This window comes from Piliocolobus tephrosceles, chromosome 16, assembly GCF_002776525.5.
Source record: "Piliocolobus tephrosceles isolate RC106 chromosome 16, ASM277652v3, whole genome shotgun sequence".
NCBI lineage: Eukaryota > Metazoa > Chordata > Mammalia > Primates > Cercopithecidae > Piliocolobus > Piliocolobus tephrosceles.
In genome coordinates this window covers 32,747,196-32,770,390 of record NC_045449.1, presented here as the reverse complement: position 1 = coordinate 32,770,390, position 23,195 = coordinate 32,747,196, and the positions used below count along the sequence as shown (strand labels likewise).

At 35.2% G+C, this 23,195-nt stretch overlaps 1 protein-coding gene across 8 annotated transcripts in view; it reads right to left on the bottom strand.

Moving 5' to 3' along the window:
- The window catches only part of BCAS3 (BCAS3 microtubule associated cell migration factor), a 722,154-nt gene that overhangs the window by 389,012 nt on the left and 309,947 nt on the right, over nt 1-23,195 (bottom strand). The window lies entirely within an intron of this gene.

Below are 23,195 nucleotides of genomic sequence, written 5' to 3'. Positions count from 1 at the left end.
CTGAAACACATCCTAAAAGACATCTGCTTTAAAAATAGCACGGATTCAGGATAGAGGGAGAACTACCACACAGTATCTAATGGTAGCCTGAGAGGTAGTAAAAAGTCAAAAGCGCCTTTCTAAAAAATCATAACAAGATGACGGTGGCTTCAGAATTAGGATAATGGTTTAACCAAATGTTACTTCTTCCTTGGACACAAATCTATCTTTTTATATTACTCTATAGAATTATCAAGTTAAACTCTGATAAATGTCTCTTTTGTAAAATACAGGGAAAGATAAGAAATTCATGCAAATAAAATAAATCGTTCTCTATCTCCTCAATTTCCAATTCAGAATACACATTAAAGTTAACAGAAGCCATCTATACCTGTTGCAGGAATAACAAAAGACAGAATTCACAATACATACAAGATGATTTAGGCTACAACATAGAACCTTGTAGAAAATATGAAGAGGGAAATCACATTAAAATATCATATTTGTGGAAGAATATGAGAATAACTGCTTTATAGTTAAGCCATTCAAAGTAATTTATTATCACACTCTCAAGGCCAAAATAGATGTAAATAATTATAAAATTGCTATTAGACAACTATGCTAATATTAATTTGAATTTGAAATCAGACTGCAACTTTATGTCACAAGCTGGTGAAAATTAAGGTATATCATATCTTTTTCACAACTAGTAAACAAATATTTGTTGAGTGCCTTAGCCTAAGATAACACTGTAAGGGACTGTTTTCCTTGTTACCGTGAAGCTTACAGTCTAACAGGCACCAACAGGAATCATTAAGTGCTAATTGCCTAGAACTAAAGATAAGGAGACGTGGGAACACCTTTATTTGGAAAAGGGCTAAAGGAAAAGGGCAAATGGGATATGATCCAGACTTTGAAAATTGGACAAAATATGGATAAGGGTAGGAGAGAAGGAATATTCTGGGCATCAAGGATAGTATGAGGGAAGCGTGGTCTAAAGGGATGCCATTAAAGGAGGAGTAGTGAGGAATCTCTAACGATCGCAGATAAAATATTTCAGTTTTAGGAGGACCTCTCAACTGAGCCAGAGGAGTAGGAACTTAGATTAAGTTCTTCAGAAAGGGAACAGTATAGATGTTGAAGTCATTGAATTTGACAGATAAAAGGAGTGGTCTAGGAAAATGAAGTGATTCATTAAGAAGTTCCAAATCTGTGGTTCAGCTAGGCATGACTTAAAATGTTTCACTCTCTCACCAGGATAAAGGACAACCTCAGGATAGCAAACAAAGAACTTCTGATCTATCCTTCTCAACCTGTGTTTATGCTGCAGATTCCATTTGAAACCAGCACATCTGAGAGGGTAAAATAAGTTGTGTAGGTTTTACATTCATGTTCATGTTCACAGGGGTGGTGTCTGTCTTACATATTAATGGATATGGCTAGCAACTTATAAACACAGCTTTAATGAAACAATGGGTATATTAATAAAATGGTCAGTAAGGCCAAGATCTAAGAAGACAAAACTCAGAGAAAAAGCTACTAACTCTAATAGTCTTCAATAGCGTAGTTTCAGTAGTGAGGTGGAAAAGTCAGAGTTTAAGGAATAAGCAAAGGGACTGCTGATAGGATAAAAATCAAGGTAACAGACAGAGAACAAAGATTTAAAGACTGACACTGAAAAGAAGACATTAACAAAGATGACATACTGCGCCAAGCAAAAGTTTCATTCAACCTTCGCTCTGTCACTTCACACTTTTGGAGGCTTATTGGTATCAGGCCCTGTTCTAGATTCTGAAGAAGTAAGCCCAAGGGACTTTCAAAGAGTTCATAATATAATGGTACAGAAAGACATATTAACAAAAAATGAAAAATGGGAGAAAACCATGCTAATAAATACATCTGAAAAATGACTCAGGAACAAAAAGGAAGGAGTCACTTTTATTACTGTTTTAAAGGACAACTTAAAAAGGGAGAAAAGGTATACAAATTTGGAGCATAAAGGAGGGAATCTCTATCTTCTTATTTTGCTTTTCTAGTAGAAAATAAGGGAGGAGAGATGTATAAATAACATCAGAAGTTAGTAAAATCAAAGAGCTAGCTTAGACAAGAAATCTCAATAGCTGACACAGACATGTAAATAATACACATTAAAGAAATAAATGAAACAACTACACAGAACAGCCTAACAATCCTTTATTCCAGGACCTATTGTTAAAATCTTTAGTTATAAATGATTTTACACTATTTATTCTGTCTTGGATTTTCTTTGAAAATGCAGCTAGAATCTAACAAACCTCCACAATACTGAAGACTCCACCAAGATGCCTGGACTCCTGAGGATAGTGTCTTACAAGTCATTAATAGCAAACAGCTCAATAAATGTTTGCTGAATGAAGGAAATGTATTTATTTCCATATCCAGGACGTAGAGAAAAATATGGCCCTATGAACTATAGAAAAAATAATTCTGGAGGGGACTCAGTACTTCAGAAGGTTGCCAGATGACTGGAGTCTGCAGCTTTCACTATTCTGCTCAGTCTCATGTTCACTGGACTAGGAGGTTAGATTTGATAACTTTAAAAATAGATCTTTAGACATTTCCATGTGGTTATATCAAGCCTAAATTTTCAAGCCAGAATTCTTCATTAAATCTCAAGCCTCTTAGTATAAAGAAGTTCAGCAGGAAGAAATCTGCAGTGTCGGCCTTGGACCTGGATGAAGTCTATCGCTATTCTTTTCTTTGCTCCACCTCTCAGAAATACATAAGATACAAATAATATTTCTGAGATCTATGAAGAGAGTTACAAGGTATCACCTTCACTAACCCTTCTTTACTATACTCTTCTATTTTTTCCTTTACTGCATGAGTACAATGAAAAAGAATAGAGGTTACTTAAGTGCAGTTTTGGTAGTGGACTGCATGAAGTCTTGAGATACATAAAATATTTCACACACCATTATACTTTCAAATTCCAGCTAAGAGGAGACCTGTAAGTGACAAATGCCATGAGAATGAATATTCTCACAGTATTTCTGGCACAAGCAGACAGAGGAAGTCCCAAAAATCTCATGAGAAAATAAGCTCATCTAAGACTCTCATCCCAGTTTTTTGGGCTTACTCTATATAGATAAACTTGCATAAGCCTCAGGCTTTTGGGTCTTTATCCAAATCCACTAGAGCTTTGATCCTTTAGAGGTTTACCAGTCCCCACGATAGATGGAGTTCTCTTCGGGGGAAGAAATTCCAAGTTCCAATAAAATGGTTTCTCAGTAAGTTAAAGCAGGAATTCTATTTGGTGACATAAAATTATTTAAAAATCAGAATTTTTAAAACATCCCTTGATGTTTAAAGCTATGATGTCTTGTTTTGTTCTGTTTTCAGTTTTTTGTTTACTGCTATTATTGTTTTTAATGTTATAATACAAAGCCATTAAACCAGAACCATTCACTTTGGGATTCAACCACTGACTTTCCGTGTTTATCTTCTAAAAGTTTGCAATTAAAAAAAAAAAAAAAGGAATTATGAAAACAACTTCTGTGCTCTTTTTTTTTTTTCTGTTATCTTTTGGATAAAGGATATCTATAGGTATGTTGTACTTTGGGGGACACAAACTCTCCATCTCCATACTAACACATAGTTCCACTGTCTGCATATATGAGAATGACGTGGTGTGATCTGTTTACTAAAAGTTTTGCTAACTTCAAAATGCCACCTTACTTATGCTTTGTCCTATATTATGTTTTCCCAGACATTTTATACTATAAAAACACAGAGGAAAAATGGATTAAGTTGAGGATAAAAGTGAACAGAGAAAATAACAATGGGCTTTGTTGCCGCGCTGGAGGAACAGCTTGTCAGGTCAGCTTTGCAGAGAGGCATATTCCCAAACCAGTCATCATTAACAGACTCACTTCCACAGGAAAAAAAAAAAAGACAGAGTCTGAAAACTCCGGACAAAAGAAATCCCTGCAGACAAAGTAAAAACAAATTAAAAGACCCATTATAAAACACAGATGCTACAAGGAAAATAAACTTTCTAAGATTTACTGGGCTTTGACAAACTTGGACATTTGTGGAAAAGACATCAGCAGCAACTCCCAGGTAATGTAGCTGCAAAGTTAGACTCCTTTCTGTTTTATCTTTACCCTCTGTGCAGAAGCTGCCAGGTTGGTATTCTTAGCTTCTGAATGCAGTGATGTGAGAACATGTGAATGTGGCAAACTGCCAACTCCAAGAACTCTCTAAAGCTAGCAAAACTGAAATTGTTGAACATTTCAGATTATGTTAAATATTAAAGTTACTATCAATGTATCTGTGTGTACATATGTATAGTTGTCTTTCTTCTGAAATGCAAACAAAGAGGGGAAATAAAGAATGAATGTATATGCATCCTTTCTACATCTAAAAAATTTCCATATCTTACCACACTGTGAACAAAAGGACATAAAATCGGTTAAAAAATCATTAAGGAATCAAATGATAATAGTTGTAGATCAGAAGGTACCTTAAAGGAGTGTCATTCCAGGGAGATAGAGAAATTTTTGTTACAGGTTTCTAAAAGTTATTGTTAATGGAGGACAAAGAAAGATTCTTTAGGAATAGAAGGTACGAGAAACTAAGACCTACAATGGAATAAAGTGGGTCAAGTGAAACATTTGGAGGATAAAAAGAGCACTGTGCTTTTGTTGTCATTAGAGATATGAGGTAAACAAGTATAGAAATGGCAAAACTTCATTTGCAAAAACAGCTAAAGGACACTAAGCAACGGTGCCCTATGAAAGAGCAGTGTTATTAGGAGATCCACATATCATTTCACTTGTTCTTATCACAGACACAGACCTTACCCACTTTAGGCACTCCACTTTTCTCAAGGTTTACAATAGACATCTTCCTACAACTCAGTACTCTAGACTCCTACGACTGTATTAAATTCTGTTCTCATCACCTCTCCATACACTTATCTACAAGACCCACTATGGTTCTAGAATATAAACTCCTCACCTAGTATCTTTGGTCTCCTATTTTGAACTCTCGCATTTTGAAATCGGATTACTGAGCCACACTGAAGGCCAAGGTCAATGTGACTCTCTGGCCCTCCTCAGAAGACAATTCTACAAAACAACCCAGTCCCAAATATCTCCTTTATTTTTGCCCTATTTGCAACACTTTACCTATTCTGAGACATCATGTAGATGTTCTATTCCCTATATCATATGTTTCAAAAATAAAAACTAGATGATGAGTTCTACTGGGCATTTTTTTTTTTTTTTTTTTTTGGTAAACTTTTGTCTTCTACAGAAGAGCAAAGCTTTTGGTCTGTTTTTAATATCCTGCTGTGGAATTGACAGGGATAAAAATCTAAAATATACCAAGGAGTTTAACTAAGTTAATTCTGTAGTTGAAAAGCTCTGACTTCTTGACTCTGTCAAAGAATACAATGGTAGCTTGTTTTGAAATAGTCACTGGAAATCTGGGCTCTGAAAAGTTAAAAACACTGCTTAGTTCTTGCTTGCCATCCAATCTAACATTAAAGCTTTTTCAACCAAACTCTCAATAATTATTTAATAAATAAATACCCTGTGTAAATGAGAATTTCCTGCAGGTAGGTTAATTTTGGTTGGGATGGGAGTGTGTGTGTGTCTCTCTCCATCTCTCTCTTCTCCCCTCTCCTAGATGAGAATGTCAAGCTTCCCAGCTGCAGTTCCAGGACTTTCACCCTCCTTTATGACCTTTTCTCAGGCATGTTCCAGTATAATCTGTAATCTACTCAAGTCGGAAAAGGAAACAGCAGCACCCTGGTGAGAAACAGTGCCTTCTGACCCACATACCAAACTGGGCGGAAGCAATGCTTGTTCACAGGAGCCAAGGAGAGTAGAACACACAACTAAAAGAAAATGAATTTTGTGTGTGTGTGTGTGTGTGTGCGCGTGTGAACATAAACACAACAGTTTAGGTGACAATTAAAGACAGAAAATGCTGAAAGACAATCCTGTCTGGGCACTGATTTATTTTGCCTATAACTTTTTTTTGGAGGCAATCAATGGTGAAGTAAAAACACTGCAATTTTTGATGCATTTCAAGCAAAAACACTTGTTGCTTTCTTTGAGTAAAAAGTTCACGTCACCATAGACATTACTGTAGGTACTTTGAAAAAGGGTGGGAAGGTAGGAAGATGAGAGAAATCTCCCACAAAATGGACTTGGAAACAAGAATCCAATCTTTTTTTCTTTTTTAACGGGATGGGGACTGAGATTATTAATGATATTGTCATCACTTCTCCCCACTACATACAAAGTAGCCTGCATGGAGCTTTGCCTAGGGCTTATTAAATGTCACTAGAATTAAAAATGTACTTTCAGGAGAACTGAAACTGTATATATTTATGTATGAATACTCCAATAAATAATTTGCTAGGTAGTTTTCCTTTTCTATTGTGAATCCATTATCACCTGTTAATTATTATCTGAATGTGCTGGCTACTATAACATATAAATTTAAGTATTTTTCTTCTCTTAAAGCTAAACTAAACCCAATAAATTTAGAAATTTGAAGCCTAAAAATTAAAAGTCATAAAGAAATCATTACTGTTGCTAAACTTCTAAGTAGAGCAAGTATAGTCGACACTACTCCAAAAGGTAACAAGGTGGGCCTAGAACAAGGAATATGGAAAACTTAGGAGGCAAAAATTACCCTAGAAAAGGAGATGAAATCAACAGTTAGAAACAATGTTAATAAAATGCAAGAACACAGAAGGAAAAATAATAGAACTAGCTGTGAGGAAATCTACTGAAATATAAAAAATCTGTCTGAAAAGTTTCATGCAGTTAAGTCTCAATCACAGAGTCAACCCAAACTTATAAGTTAAATGAACAAAATATCCTCCCTCAAAGTGGTAAGTTCATTACTTATTATTCTTAGAGCACTCCAAGATTTTGGAATGAAGAAAATTTATTAAGAGTTGGTGCTCTTAATATTTAAGAAGATTTAGCAATTTTTAATTCATTTTAAGTATTAGGATTGTAGTTTGACACTCTTTCAACAATGAAAAATCAAACAAAACAGTAAAAAGACTATATTTAACATGAGAGGGAGGAAAGTAAATTCTTCATATGTATAAATAAAAATTTAAAAAAACAGATCTTTGACCTTAAGCCTCAACCTATTTCTAAATGTATCATATTAAAGCACCCTGAAAATTTCCCACTCCTCTGAGTCAAGCTCGAATATAGTACTGAAACTAAGTTCTCAAAAGTGAGGAGTTTTAGCCTAATGAAAAATCCCAGAATTAAAACTCCATAATCTAACATCCCTTAGAACAAGTCTGAGGTGAAATGTGCTCCCCAAAGTATAAGACCTCATTAAATTATTTCTTGAAAATACTCTACACTCAACTCTCCCATCTTTATCTCACAATGAATTTTTGGTATCAACAGAGTAAACAGAAATTCTTTACTGTAGATGGAAAAAATATGGAATCCTATCTTCTTGTTTCAACAAATGTGACTTTATTACTTAAACTGCTAAACATACAAGACGTAGAAGTATCAGAAGTTGGTTCTGAGATAAACACTTTATAATAAGATGAAATACAGAATTAATTGCAAGATTTAAAGTGTATTTTCTTAGATCTGGAGAACTCAAAACTATTTAATTTTACATTTGCAGAACTTATCTTTATATACTTTGTATACCTATACATTAAGGAATGTACACTTAAGGAACAATTTAATATAAAATCAAAGCATTTTCTCTTGAATAAAAAGTATAGCCACAAAATATAAGTAACTTTCCTAAAAATCAAAATGATGTAAACTGAAAGAGCAAAGGCTCTCTTCTCCCCACAGTCCCCTATTCTCCCGCCCCATCCTACAGACGCCTTCCTTCTTTTTACCCATGACTGTTAAGGATATTTTCTGGCTCTATTTCAGCATCATGACTCAGGTCATGAGAAGTGTCAAAGATGCATTTCCTTCAGATGGGAAAGAGCAACAGATTATAACAACCATACAAAGATGGGAGTACAGTACGAAAGGGCCAAATCAGCATTTTTGACAACAGGGCAGATAAAACCTTTTCTATTCACATATACTTTATTTCCAGTTTTAAAACATTTAAATATCTATCAAAATATGCTTACATATTTTACTCAAGATGAAAACAGGAAACCAATACTCCATTTAGCTGCCTAAATTATCAACAATTTGTGGAACAGTTTACCAAAAAAAAAGAAAAAGAAAGAAAAAAAATCAAACTAAGCACACCACACGAATACTACTAGTTCAAGCCCTTCTCTTCTAAATTTACTTTTCCAAAAGTATGCCTATGACTTTATCTATGTACGTAAAACCTACTTTTACAAAAGATCCTTGACAGTAAGAATCACAAAGAGGAGTGATACCACCACCATCCCCAGTTGAGAAATAATGACTCTTCTTTCCCTGTAATTCCCTGTGAAGCCAAAACACTTTCTTAATCAGCTGGAGCACTGCCGGAAAACTATATTCATTTATCAGTACTGTCATGCTATTTTTTCCCTCATCTATGGTTTTATCAAATATAGACACATTTCAATCTGCTCCAAAACTAGACCAGAGTGAAACATTATTGAACATTAATTAAGCATTCTTTACTAGAGATGGCTCTTAATACAGAAAATGGAACGCTCTATTTCTTCTGAAGCCAACAACAACAGTGCCCACGTTAATTCCACCTTGGTCCATTCTGAAATAGTAATTTCCCTCTTGTGCCTCATTCTAGCTTCAATATTCTCACCTGCAAAAACACATCATCCAATGTTAATAACTCTTTCAATGAACCTTAAATCCTTTTCCTTTTCTCATCCTCCTCCAAATTCAAAATGTCATTTACCTTATCATGGTAAGAACTGTCATAATTTCTATTTCTATGCATAATCCTGGTATAGCCCTGATCCCAGTCTTGTTGTCCTTTTGTAGTTTACAACTATCAACTAGCAGATTTCTAGTTCCTGCTCAGATTTCAACCTCAGGACTATTCATGTCTATTACTCTCAAGTCTGATAATTTCTAAATCTGTTCATATGGGTCAATCATTCAAACTCTGGCTATTACCAATCCTAAGAAGCCTACTCATTCTCTTCTCCCTCTCCAATTTTTCTCCAAATTAAAAAACAAAAACAAAAACAAAAACACACATTTCAGGTCTTCCTTTTGATAAGTACCTAAGGAAATGAACATTCACTTCTTTTCCCAAAATTTGTTGTTCTACCCATTTGCACTTCTTTATCTGAATAAGTAGTTTTTACATTTATTCACTTCAGCAACTAAAAATTCCATCTCCAGATTTCCATAGAAATATTTTTATTTCAGTGGAAACAGACCAGAATTTCTTAACTGTCCTCCTAACTAGGGAAGTAAGACAATAATCAAATGCAAACAGGTTCTCCAAATCCTCTTTTTGTTATTCTAATCACTAGATAAAAATAATGTTAACTCCTTCAACTCCTTGAAAGCTAACTTCTAAGTTTATTGCCAGAAACTCTTCATTATCCGAACCCCACCCTGAACAGAGGATAGAAGAATTTCTTTGTGGGAGAACTGACCAATGTATGTGAAAAGACCTATGGAAAAAAAAAGAAAAGAAAAGACCTATGGATAGTGACTATTTGAGGTATGATAATAAAATGGCATTCCTATCTGATAGACCACTGATACCTGTAAGGTGGTATGCCCTTCCCATATTCAAAAAGCTTCCAATCAGTTCCTTAGTATTGATTTGTTGATTAGCTGAATAAAAATGAAATTATTAATTAAAAATGAAATATTAAATAATAAAATTTAAAAATAAAAATAATCAGTCAATGATCCATCAAGGATTCCCCATCACTGAGGTCAGTGTTTTGGTTCAATCAGTCTGATGGAGTCTAGGCCTCAGTATTTCTCAAATCTATCCAGCTTAAGTATAATGGACAGTTAAGGGTTGAAAATCACTGCTGCAGATGGGCTTGGTGGCTCACACCTGTAATGCCCAGCACTTTGGGAGGCTGAGGCAGGCAGATTGCTTGAGCCCAGGAGATCAAGACCAGACTGTGCAAAATGGCAAAACCTTGTCTCTATTTAAAAACAGACAGAAAGGAAGACAAGAAAGAAAAGAAAGGAAAGAAGAAAAAGGAAGGAAAAGAAAGGAAAGGAAAGAAGAAAAAGGAAGGAAAGGAAAGGAAAAAAGAAAAGTAGGAAAAGAAAGAAAATTGTTGCTTCGACATCAAAGATAAAGAAAACAAAAAAACTGAAAAAGGAACTCAGAGGAAATGGAGATAATAAAAGGAGCACAAAAAAGCTTCAAAATTTATAACTATCTCTTAAAGAAATAAAAATATTACACATATAAAATGAGAAAAGGCTATGATAATAAAAGAAATATTCAAAGAAAATCATATTAAAAAGATTGCAGAAATAAAAATGCAACAAGAAGACTGGAAGATACGTTGGGGAAATTCTCATAAAGTTAAAAAAAAAGATAGAAAATAGACAAGACAGGGGCTCAATGCAGGAGACACATTATTCAAGTAATAGGATTTCCAGGAAAGGGCCAAAAAAACCAACTGAGAAAAAAACTGAAGAGTTGAAAGAAGAGGCCTCTGGGGAATGACACCCGAGAGTGGGGAGGACAGGACAAAACGTGCCTTCTTTCATTATAAAATTGTATTTTTGACTTTTATAATAAATGCATGCATTTCTTTGATAAAAAATAAAAATTATAGTTAAAGAGTAAACAACAACAGTAAGTGTCCAATCAATGTTAATAGAAAAGAGGAGATAACTATTAGCCCTTATAATGCCTCAATGCCTCAAAAATGAAGTTTAATCACTCTGATATTATAAAGTATACAGATAACAAGTCCCTGAAGAGTAACACATAGAGAATTAAAAAATTTAGCATAATGACCCCACATATTCAAATGATATAACTAAAAAATCTGCCTCTATTTAATCAATGGTATTCACTCAGAGGAACTGGGTATCTGCATGTAGTACTCAGAAAGGACATTAATTGATAGTAATATATTTCCAAAGTCGAATTTTCTAAGAAGATGTTGAAGAATAAATCACAGAAAACATAATAAAAAGGAAGAGAGGCTATTCAAGATCTGATAAGACATTAACATCCCTAGTACCTCAGGGTTCATGCCAGGGTTGCCTTGATTACACTTAGAAAAGTTGAGAAAATATTGCCCTCTAGAGGCATGTCTCATTAACCATTTAAAAATAAAACTATTTTGAAATCTGCAGTTATGATTTGCCCATGTAAAAAATACATAGAAAAGTAAAAATATTTCCACAAGGAGTAAAAAGCAAAGAAGAAATTCTGGATTAGTTTCAAGGGATAACTATATTATCTGGCATTTATTTAAAGGCAAACTTACAGAGAAAAGAAATGTGTTATATCCAAAATGAAATACACAAAAAGATACAATGTCTAAATAGAGTTTATTTGGTTTTAAACTATTTTTAAATTAATTTTCATAGCACTAAATTTTAAAGTATAATTTAGAGGCAATATAATATCAGGTTTCCTTTAAAATATATCCCACTGGCAATTTTATTTCCCTCAAAAACTAAGCTATCTATACCTTTCTCTCAATTTTACTGAGAACCTAAAACTTCTCTTTAAAACCCTATTTAAAAACAACAACTGTACAATCTTCATTTCATAGCTTCTCCCATTAATGATTCTGAAATGAAAGCATCTTGTTTTCAGGAAGGTATTACGAGGTCACTCTTTTCTATCCACTTTCCCTAACAAACTCATCTGCTCTGTCTTGAGAAAATAGTAAATGTCAAAACTAGCATAGTGTTATGGCAACATTTTTTTTAAAAAGATGATAAAAGAACTTGAGAAAACAAATTCGCCAGGATAACTTTAAATTTGAAAACAACAAATGAAAAACAAAACTGCATTTGAGTTAAAACAATAAACTACACGTAATCAATAAAAACCCAGGTACTAAACTAAGATATGCCCCCACAAGATTTTTCTCCATTTAACATGTTTATACTATTTATATACTCTATGTCATATGAGGCATAAAATTTAAAGCAGAGCTACAGTGCACTTGATTGATTTTTCTTGGCAAAAATTAAAACATGCACATGGAAACTTCAATCCACAAGTAAACAGTGATGTGGAAAGAAAAGTCAAGAAACATCACATTATCACTGATTCTCTTAAGTACGTGAAACTATATAAGGCTGACATGTGCGGTTGCTTTGTATTTACAATTGTGATGTGGTCTGTATCAAGAAAACTACTGATCAACAAAAGTTAAAATTACAATAAACCATCAAATGAAAGCTATAAACAGAGTCTCTGAGTGGTAAAAGGAATGCCTCATACAGATGCTAAAAAGAAAAGTGATACTTCCAGTTTTGTAAAAGTACTTTACTGAAATATGGAGGCTCCAAGTCCAAGAAATGAGAGGCTTTGTGCAAAGGTCTCCGAGTCTCATCAACCACTTCCATTTAGAAAAAGCAGAATCCAGAATTCAGATGCCAAAATCTGTGACTCAGATGACTACTCCTCTGAGGATGAACAAGTTAATAGGAAAGGAGACACTTCCAGGAACTCTAGAGAACTGCAGAAGTGAATCCAAGATCTGTTTGTTAACTCAATGGAAATTGCAGGAAGAAAACAAATTCCTTAAAAGTCCCATGACACAGTGAGCTCTATATTTCTGAACCTAAAATGGAAAACTAATTTGCAAAATAAAGAAATGGCAAAGGCTCAAGAATAGGTGCATTAATTTATAAAACCATATTTCCTGATGTATACAATTAAAATGAGCAAAAACCAATTAAAATGATAATACCACCATCACTTTTGGTTTTATATTGGTGTAGCAATGTAGCAACTCAACTTATCAATATTGAGCCCCGTATTGTTCTAAAAGCCTTTAAAGAATAAGTCCAAAATTATCATATTTAATTTACTCATTATTTAGTGAATTACTTATTTATTCTGTTTTCTGGATAACAGGTACTGTACCAAAAATATGAAAAATGAATCAGTTCTATAGACTCTCACATTAATAGCAGTATCAATGACACTAATGATAGCAACTCCAGTAATCCTCCACTGAATATTTGATATGTGCCAAACACTATTTAAAGGGCTCTGATTCTCATAGTTACTCTATAAGATTGGTAATATTATTATTCCAATTTTATAGAAAGAAAAGTAAGGTGCAGATAGAATCAATAATTTGTCTATGGTTACAGAGTTAGGAAACCATGGAACATAGATTCTACCACCAGGGAGTCTGATTCCAGGTCCTCTAATTTCCTGACCAAGGAAGTTTTAACTTAGTCATCAACAGCATCAAAAATAAAAGTAGACTCAAAATAGTAAGAGCTATCTATAATAAACCCATAGCCAACATCATACTGAATGGGCAGAAGCTGTAAGTATTCCTCCTTAAGAACTGGAACAAGACAAAGATGTCTACTCTCACCACTCCTATTCAACACAGCACTGGAAGTCATAGCTAAAGTGATTAGGTAAGAGAAAGAAACAGAAGGCAACAAAATGGGAAAAGAGGAAGTCAAATTATCTCTCTTCACCAACAATATGATTCTATACCTAGAAAACTCTAAAGATTCTGCCAAAGACTCCTTAACCTGATAAATTACTTCAGTAAAGTTTCAGCATACAAAAATCAGAAGCATTTCTATACAACAATAATATTCAAGCTGAAAACCAAATAAGGAATGCAATCCCTTTAAGAAAGGCCACAAAAAAATCCCATAAAATACCTAGAAATACATCTAAGCAAGAAGGTGAAAGACCTCTACAAGGACAACTACAAAACACTGCTGAAAGAAATCACACATGATACAAATAAATGGAAAAGTATTCCATGCCCATGGATTGGAAGAATCAATATTGTTATAATGTCCATTATCACCCAAAGTAATCTAAATATTCAATACTATTCCTATCAAATTACAGAATTTCACAGAATTAGAAAAAACTATCCTAAAATTCATGTGGAACCAAAAAAGCGCCCAAACAGCCAAAGCAATCCTAAGCCAAAAGAACAAAGCCTGAGACATCACATTTCTTTTTTTTTTCCTTTTTCTGAGACAGAGTCTTGCCCTGTCACCCAGGCTGGAGTACAATGGCGCAATCTCGGTTCACTGAAACCTTCAGCTCTGGGTTCAAGTGATTCTCCTGCCTTAGCCTCCCAAGTAGCTGAGATTACAGGTGCACGCCACCACGCCCAGCTAATTTTTTTTGTATCTTTAGTAGAGACGGGGTTTCACCATGTTGGCCAGGCTGGTCTCGAACTTCTGACCTCATGATCCATCCGTCTTGGCCTCCCAAAGTGCTGGGATTACAGGTGTGAGCCATTGCACATGACCTGAGACATCACATTTCAAACTGTACTACAAGGCTATGGTAACGAAAACAGGACAGTACTGGTGCAAAAATAAGACACACAGACCAATGGAAAAGAACAGAGAACTCTGAAATAAAGCTGCACTCCTAAAACCACCTGATAATCTTCAACAAAGTCGACAAAAATAAACAACGGGGAAAAGATACAACTATTCAATAAATTATGTGGAGAAACCGGCTAACGACATACATACAGAAGAATTAAGCTGGGCTCCTATCTCTCACTACATACAAAAATTAACGCAAGATGGATTAGAGACCTAAATGTAAGACCTGAAACTATAAAAATTCTAGAAGAAAACCCAGGAAAAATTCTTCTGGACACTGGCTTGGGGAAAGAATTTATGACTAAGCCCTCAAAAGCAAATGCAACAAAAAAATTGACAATTGGGACCTAATTAAACTAAAGAGCTTCTGACTATCAACAGAGTAAACAGACAATCTACAGAATGGGAAAAAATACTACAAACTATGTATACGAACAAAGGAGTAATATCCAGAATCTATAAGAAACTTAAATCAACAAGCAAAAAACAAATGACCCCATTGAAAGGGACATTTAGACATGAACAGACACTTCTCAAAAGAAGACATACAATGGCCAAGAAACATATAAAAATGCTTATCATTAATCATCAGAGAGATGCCACAATGAGGTACCGTCTCACACCAGTCAGAATGGCTATTAGTAAAAAGTCAAAACAACAGATGTTGGTGAGGCTGCAGAGAAAATAGAACACTTACACACTGTTGGTGGGAATGTAAACTAGTTCAGTCCCTATGGAAAGCGATTTGGAGATTCCACAAAGAACTAAAAATAGAATTACCATTTGACCCAGAAATCCCACTACTGGGTATATGCCCAAAAGAAAATAAATCATTCTTTAAAAAAAAAAAAAAAAATTGCGCTTATATGTTCATCACAGTTCTATTCACAATAGCAAAGACATGCAATCAACCAAAGTGCCCATCAATGGTGGATCAGATTTTTTAAATGTGCTATATATGTACCACGGAATACTATGCAGCCATAAAAAAAAAAGAATAAAATTGTGTCCTTTGCAGCAACATAGGTGCTGCTGGAGGTCATTATCCTAAGTGAATTATCCTAAGTGAATTAATATAGAATTAAGTGAATTAATTCACTTATCCTAAGTGAATTAATATAGAAACAGAAAACCAAATATGTCATGTTTTCACTGATAAGGGGGAGCTAAACATTGGGTGCATACAGACACAAAGATTGGAACAATAGACACTAGGGATTCAAAAACAGAGAGGAAAAGGGTGGGGAGGTTGAAAAACTACCTATTGGGTACTATGTTCACTATTTGGGTGATGGAATCAATAGAAGTCCAAACCTCAGCATCAAGCAATACACCCATGTAACAAATCTGCACATGTACACCTTTAATCTAAAAATTTTAAAATAATAATAATAGGTAGAAAGTGGAAAACAATCAGTACAGATAAAGGGTTTACAGAAGGAGCAAATATATGAAATTCAACACTATTTTTAGAAGGAGAAAGTGCATCACAAGCTGGCCTTGAAAGATGGGGTTGAATGTGTACCTGAAGAAGTAGGGAGAAAGTAATTCAGGTGTAGAAACATGGTATTGAAGCTGGAAAGCAAAGACATGTAATTAAATTTATTTAGGGCACAAATAATGATGGAAGATATGCTTTATTCATTCAAAAAAAAAAATTTACTAACAGGTGAAAGGAATGCTTATTCTCCTAGAGGACTATTTCTTACCTTTGCCTTTCTCCTCAGAGCTCCGATACCTGCACCCATCCTCACTATCCATTTCCCTATGAAAAAGGAAGCAACATCCTCTGTCCCCTCTACATTTTCCTGCTTCCTCTTACATCAATGCTCTCTGAAATACTTGTCAACACTGTCTTTTCCTATTCTTACTAAAATCCACTAGGACCAGGCACCTACCATCCCACCAAAGGTATTCTTATCAAAGATACGTGTCTTTTACACAAGGGGTTCCCAACTCCCAGACGGTGGACTGGTACCGGTCTGTGGCCTGTAAGGAACCAGGCTGCAAAGCAGGAGGTAAGTGGCTGGCAAGTGGGCATTACCACCTGAGCTCACCTCCTATCAGATCAGCAGCAGCATTAGATTATCATCGGAGCACAAACCCTATTGTGAACTGCACATGCAAAGATCTAGGTTGCACAATCCTTATGAGAATCTAACTAATGCCTGTTGATCTCAGATGGAACCATTTCATCCCCAAACCTCCCACCCCTCCCCGCACTGGCCCATGGAAAAACTGTCTTCCACGAAACGAGTCCTTGATGCCAAAAAGGTTGGGAGCCACACTTCTACATTACTAATTTTAATGGTCTTCTGTCTTTTTCTCAGTTCTTGTCTTCATTGATCTATCAGTAGAATTTAACACATTAATCATTTCCTTCTTTCTAAAAAAAATTAATTCACTTGGCCTCTACGATTTCTCATATATAGTTTTCCTTTGTATGTCACTGGCTACTTAATGTCGGAGGGCCCCAGGGCTCAGTCCTGGGACGTCTCTTTTTTATACTCACTTACCTACAAGGTAATCTCATCTCATTTTTGTTTCAGCTATTATCTATGTGTTGCAAACATTTATCCCTATATAAATGACTGCTTTCCACTGAACTCCAGACTCATATAACCAACTACCTACTTAACATCAGTAGGAGGTCAAAGAGACATCATATTAAACTTAACATGTCCAAAATTCCTGATCCTGTCCCCATCCCAAAACCTGCTTTATCCACAGCATTCTTCATCTCAACTGACACCAACCCTATCCTTCTCAACGTTTAGGTTAAAAGTCTTACTAGTTATCTTGACTCATCTCTTCTTTCATACCTGACATAAAATGTACCAGAAATTCTGATGGCCATACCATAAAAAATATATCAATAATCCAATGCCTTCTCACAATCTTCACTATAAACAACTTACTCCAAACCTCATCTTTTCTTGCCAGAATTTTTGCAATACTCTCCTAACTGGTCTCAACTAAGTTTCCACCCATATCCACGTACAGACTGTGTGTTCTCAATACAGATCTCCAATCTAGTCTTGCCAAAACACAGTATTATCATGTCGCTCTTATTCTCAATGCCCTCCAGAGACCCCCTCCACCCCGCCCCGCATCTCATGCTGCGTGAAAGGCTGACAATGATCTGCCCTCATTACCTCTCTGATCTCATCACCTATTACACACCTTACACCATGCACTTCAGCCACACTAGTCTCTTTATCATTCCTTGAACATTCTAGGCACACTCCCACCTCAGGATTTTACACAGGCTGTTTTACATGAATTTCTCTCTTACTTCCATCAGATCTTTGCTCAGATGTCATCATCTCAGTAAGGCCTATGGGAAGCATACTAATTTCAAATTGCAACCCTCCCTAGGCATTCCCTATTCTTCTTCCCTCACTTTTCTCTGTAGCTCCATGGGAACACGGACATGTTTCTCTTTTGTTCAATGCTAAATTCCTGTAACTCAGAACAGTGCCTGGACACAATAAACACTAATTAACGTTGTTGATCAAATGACTACATCTTAGAGATGTTGATTTTTTTAAGTTGTTACTATGAAAAAAAGCTCTTCATTCTAGCAAGTAATTACGTAAATCTAAATTGTTCTTCTTAGAACAACTTTCAAAGATGTTTTAAAACTCTGTTTTAAAGCCTTAGAATCTGGTCGGGCACGGTGGCTCATGCTTGTAATCCCAGCACATTGGGAGGCCAAGGCAGGTGGATCACTTGAGGTCAGGAGTTTGAGACTAGCCTAGTCAACATGGCAAAAACCCAGTCTCTAACTATAAAAGATACAAAAATTTGGCTGGGCGTGGTGGCTCATGTCTCATCCCAGCACTTTGGGAGGCCAAAGTGGGCAGATCACTTGAGGTCAGGAGTCCGAGACCAGCCTGGCCAACATAGTGATACCCTGTCTCTACTAAACGTACAAAAGTTAGCCAGGCATGGTGGTGGGTGCCTGTAATCGCAGCTACTCAGGAGACTGAAGCAGAAGAATCGCTTGAACCCTGGAGGTGGAGGTCGCAGTGAGCCAAGATCGTGCCACTGCACTCCAGCCTGGGAGACAGAGCAAGACTCCGTCTCAAAGCAAAGAAAAAAGAAAAGAAAAGAAAAAAATTAGCTGGGCATGGTGGCATGCACCTATAATCCCAGCTACTCAGGAGGCTGAGCAGGGGAATCGCTTGAACCCAGAAGGCGGAGAATGTAGTGAGCTGAGATGGCACCACTGCACTCCAGCCTGGGTGACAGAGCAAGACCCCATCTCAAAAAAATAAATAAAGCCTTAGAATCTATATCAATTGCCAAGATACAAATACAAACACCAAAAAGACTGTGCTCATGGAGGTCAATCTAATAGGAAGCGTAGACATGCCAATGAATAACCCGCATATTATAATATGATAGAAGTATGCAGAACATACCAATATCAAGGTTGACAAAGACTACAAAAAGCAAAAGAAGGCTTAAGAGAGGCAGTAATATTTTAGCTTGCTTAGTAGGCATTCAAAGAGGCAGTAATAGTGTCAAAGAAAAGCTGCAAATAGGAAAGTTATCAAAAATAAATACATGTGGCATATTCAAGGAAGGGTACAGAAATCTAGGGATGGTTAGACAAGAAGCTGGAAATAAGACAGGACATTTTCTAACCTTCTAGGAATATGGTGAGACACAAAGATCTTAAGCAGAAAATTGGCAGATCATATTTATGGTTAACAAAGGAAGTGCTTGTGATAGTAAAAAATTGTTAGAGATTACTGATACAGATGAGGGAAAAAATGATGATCAGGGATTCTTAACCATTTTTGTGCCACAAACTATTTGGACCATCTGGGGAAGCCTGAGGAATATTTCCCAGAATAATACTTACAAGGCATGGGGAAAAGACATATAATTACAAAGAAAATGAACTATATTAAAGTACAGTTATCAATATACTAAAAATAAAGTGTTATAGTAATGTATATAATCAATTAATACTAAAATATTATATAATCATAATAATTTCACAGTAGTGATGAGTAAAAACAATATTTTAAAATATATTCAATAATGCAAGACACTTCGAGATATATAATTCATATATAAAGTGATATGAGTATCTCTGCATTTTCTATTGGTAACAGTCTCACAAGCACGGTTAATATTTTTGTCATGTATTTTCTATGTTCATAATAAAAAGGAAATGCTTACTTTTGGTTAAAGGATAGTGAATATAAAGATGTAAATTTTCTTCCTATCCTGTTCATGGATCACAAGAACTCCTCAACTAGACAAAGTGGATGTTCGGGCAACAAGATAGGAAATGGAAGAGATATTTATAAAGAATATATTTCAAATAAATAAACATCCTCTGGAAAGTTAAAAAAAATTGGCAAATAGATAAAATAATCCTAACTTAAACTGGATTGGGTCCAAAGAGTAAAAAGGAAATACCCCTATATCAACTGTTATTTAACAGTTTCCTTTACTTGGCTAAAAAGAGCACAGACAAACAACGGTAATACCGCCAAAACATGATTCATTTTCAAGATGAATCCCTCCCTGTTCAATGGTTTACATTGTTTTTGACCAGCATCAGACTGTTTACCCACACAAACTGTAAATACATCATTTTTAGAACTAACCAATAACAATGCCCATTTTGTTATGACATGTAAGATACAAAAAAACATGAAGAAAAATGACCATCACTGTAAGGTCCATGCTTCAAAAATGAGAAAAACTACACAGAGAAATAGAGGGAAATAAAATTTTAACACGTGTTATCTATCAGGAGGAATAAGCTGTCTGAAATTCCTTGCTTTCTAAAGGAAATCTTAAGTACAGCAGCATAGTCAAACAGTGTGGATTCTCCTCTCTGAGATTTCTGCAAAAAACATGAGGAGAGACATGAAAGCAATAAAGCCGAGCGAAAACAGTATATTTTGACTTGGAAATCTAGTATTGCTCTTTAACTACTGTCCTTTTACAAATGACAAAATCCTTCATTGGAATTTTGCAACCTTCAGCAAAAGCATATTGAAAGATATTTGTTCGCAGTCATTTAATATCTGTCTTTTCCCATGGAATAGAAGATCCATGAGGGTAGGAATGACCATAATCTTTTGTGCATATTATGCTCGAAGCCTAACACAGAAACCTCTTATGTGGTTTGCCAAATAAAGAAGCAAGAATAAGAACAAAAAAGAAGCTCAAGGGAATATTTTCCGAAGACATATAAATGTAGGGATCACAAATTCTTCTTAATTTACTAATACATCTGTGGTTTCTCTTATTGACCTAGCTGCCCCATGTATACAGTGAATCGCTTTGCCAAAAGATTTTGGTAAAATTTTATGTTAAGAAAAACATTTAAGATAAAAAGCCCCCAAAGAACCTATACTACACATCTACATAGAGAACACAATTTTAACACTAACACCAAAACATGTAAATAGTTAAGTCTGAAACAAAATGTCTTACAAATAGCTGAAAATATCAATATCTCATAGCTTTCTAAGTTTTATTTTATAAAAATTCTATTTTTTCTAAATATTATAAGCATTGTTTTTTCAATTTTTATTTTATGTTCAGGGGGCACATGTGCAAGTTTGTTACATGGGTAAACCGCACGTCACTGAGGTTGTGTACAAATGATCCTGTCACACAGGTAGTGAGCATAGTACCCAACAGGTAGTTTTTCAACCTTCACCCCCTCCCACTCTCCTCCCTCCAGGAGTCCCCAGTGTCTACTATTCCCATCTTTATGTCCATGTATACTCAATGTTTAGTTCCCAATGACCTTTTGCATCTAGGACTGATTCTAAAAACTTTCAACCTTAAATATCACGGGTCACTAGTTAAGTTAAATACACATGAATAACAATCATTCTCATTAAAAATAATAGAACAAAAGCATAAAGTATGATCTCAGGAGTATAAAGAGGTCCCATTTCTTTGAGTTACAAAAGTCCTGAGGATAACATTTAGCTATATTTTTTCAGTCTATCTTAAAGCTTCCTACAGTATGTATGTGTGTGCATATATACACACACACATCTGGAATTCATCAGATACTACAAAAGAATGTGTAATGTGGTCAGTATAGAAGCTGAAACAAATTAAGAAAGGTACATACTCAAAAGAATTACAAAGAAGTACTCAAATACGTGAACACATATATTCATAACAGCACTATTCACAATAATCAAAAGGTAGAAACAACCCAAATGTATATCAGTGGATGAATGGATCAACTGTGTTATATTCCTACAATGGAATATAATTTACCCACAAAAAGGAATGAGGTGTTAATACATACTACAATGTGGATGAACTTCAAAAACATTACACTAAATGAAAGAAGGCAGAAACAAAAGGTCATATATTCTATAATTGTATTTATATAAAATACACATAACAAGTAAATGTAACAATCTATAAAGCAGAGAGTGGTGTTTGCTAGGGGTTTAGGGGAAAGAAGAATGAGGAGTAAGTGCTTAAAGAAAATGTGGTTTCCTTTTGGAGTGAGGAAAATGCTTTGTAAACAGAGGTTGTGGTGGCACAACATTATGAATGTACCATCACGTTTACATGGCGAATATTATGTTATGCGAATTTCAGGTCAATTAATAAAATAACAATGACTTTCTGTGGTAACCATAATCTCTCTATATAAGATTCCCCAATCTTGAAAACCCAATATGGTCACCCATCAAGGGAAATCTGCAATGCTCCAGAAAAGGTGATCTAATGCCAACGTTTTCTGTCGTTCTAGTGAGAATGAAATGGTACAACCACTCCAGTGTTATTTATCAAGGTTAAGATTCATCTACGTTATGATCAAGAATTTCCACTCAAAAATTAGTATACATATTATCCCCAAACCTGAAACCATGCAATGTACATCAGCAGTAGTAGAAAGGATAAATAAATAGAAGTACAATGGAATAAATGAGAGCTGTAAATAAATGAACTAAACCTACCTGCAACAACAAAACTTAATCTCACAAATACAATGTTAAAGAAGCCAAAGATATCAAAATATACATACTCTATAATTTCATTTACATAAAATGGAAACATCAGTGTTTAAGGACACTTGCTTAGAAATAGAACTATTTTAAAAAGTAAAGAAGTGGTTACCATAAAAGTGAGAATTGTGGTTTAATGTTATGCAGAAGGTATGCAAAAGAGAGATTCCAATAATGTTCCATTTATTGATTGGGATGATGGTTACACAGCTACTTGCTCTAAGATAAATTACTGAGATACACTATTTTTTGTTTGTTTTTCCTGTGACACACTAGCAGAAATCCCGCCAATCCCATTTTAAAATAAAATGCAGCCGGGCGTGGTGGCTCACACCTATAACCCCAGAACTTTGGGAGGCCGAGGTGGATGGATCACAAGGTCAGGAGTTCAAGACCAGCCTCGCCAACATAGTGAAACCCCATCTCTACTAAAAATACAGAAAATCAGCCAGTCATGGTGGCAGGCACCTGTAATCCCAGCTACTCAGGAGGTTGAGGCAGGAGAATCACTTGAACCTAGGAGGCAGAGGTTGCAGTGAGCTGAGATCGCGCCATTGCATTCCAGCCCAGGCTACAGTGCAAGACACCATTTCAAAAAACAAAAAGCAAATGCTGCTCTATCTAAAACACACATTTCCCATGACTATTTCTTTCCAACAATAAATACTTCTTAATAAACTACAGTGTCCCATTGAACACAATGTTCTGGAAGAGATAA